A 1,435-nucleotide genomic window follows, 5' to 3' on the forward strand; every position below is an offset into this window, starting at 1 on the left:
TCCAGGCATCTTGTGGCCTGCTGGGACAACTCAGGCAGGTGTAGCACAGGGGGAAAGTGCAGATTTTGGAGCCACACCATCGGGTTCAAACCCTTCATAGTGGTGAGTGCTCTAGGTCGGAACTAAGCTAGTTTCCCACCTAGGTGACTCCCTTGGGGAATCCACGGTCTGTCATCTTTGTCTCCATCAGAGCCCTCAGATTGGGCTGAGCAGGTGAAACTCATCCACCTTGGGCCCTAGGTATGCTTGACCACCAAATGCCTCAGTGACACAGGCCAGCCTCCTGAGGGCAGTCTGTGCCGCTCTGTGAGTACAGGCAAGGGGACGCTCGAACTTAGTCGGGGGCATTAGGCAAAGCCCCTCTACCCCACCCCAACCGGCTTCCTCATTATAAAGTGACCTGGCCACATTTCCAGGTAGGCTTGGAAGTCCAGCTTAAGAGCCAACATGAGGATACTGCAATGCCTCTTTGGGCCTGAGAGAGGGGTGAACTGGGGCCTTTGTTGGGGTCATCACAGACATTGATCTGCCTCCTCCTGGCCTGGGATCAGCATCTGGTAGCAGTCTAACTGGGGAGGGGGAGCTTTTCTCCAGAAGGGGTTAACCCCAGGCTGAGGTCACACCCACAGCTGGAGCTCTAGGCTAAGGATACTTCTGGTCCCCAGGGTGCAGGAGACAGCCTGTTCCACCTGGGTTTTGTCTGCCAGAGCAGATCTTGGCACCTCAGGCCCCTCCAGCCAGCCTTTCAACCCTCCAGGGCCTCAGGCTTGGCTCATCTGCCTGCTTTTCCAAAGACCAGCAAGGACCACCTCAGATGGGGTCCTGCCATCACCTAGGAGCATATGGCCTTCCCAGGGTGACCAGGTTCATGTCTTATTCACAGAGCACACCGTGCTGGGAGCTTAGCAAGGAAAGGCTGAGCCCTCCCTGCCTCTGAGAACACAGGCTAGTGACAGGGACAGAGGCATTCGCTCAGCACAGCCCATGGTACCGACTGTGTCCTGCAAGCACAGGGGGCACTGAGCTCTGGAAATCTGGCAAAGAGAATGCCAGCACTGTCTGGCCTCAAGCAAGTGTCATTCTATCTGGGCCTCAGTTTCCTGCAACTGTAAAATAGAGGAAACAATATATAAGGAGGCGACCTAACATTTTATCAAAAATGCTAAGAGAGATAGAGAAAAGAGAGACAGACAGAGGCACTCCAGGGCCTGTAGCACTGCAAACAAACTCCTGATGCATGTGCCCCCCGTGCAACTGGCTTATGTGGGTCCTGAGGAATTGAACCTGGGTCCTTTGGCTTCACAGGCAAGTGCCTTAACTGCTAAGCCATCTCTCCAGCCCCATAGCTCATTGTTTTAAATTGCATTGTTTGATTTCTTATTATTTAGTTTTTGAGTTCTTTGCATATGCTAGATATTAATCCTCTGCCAGATGT

Source organism: Jaculus jaculus, chromosome 6 (genome assembly GCF_020740685.1).
Source record: "Jaculus jaculus isolate mJacJac1 chromosome 6, mJacJac1.mat.Y.cur, whole genome shotgun sequence".
NCBI classification, from domain to species: Eukaryota; Metazoa; Chordata; class Mammalia; order Rodentia; family Dipodidae; genus Jaculus; species Jaculus jaculus.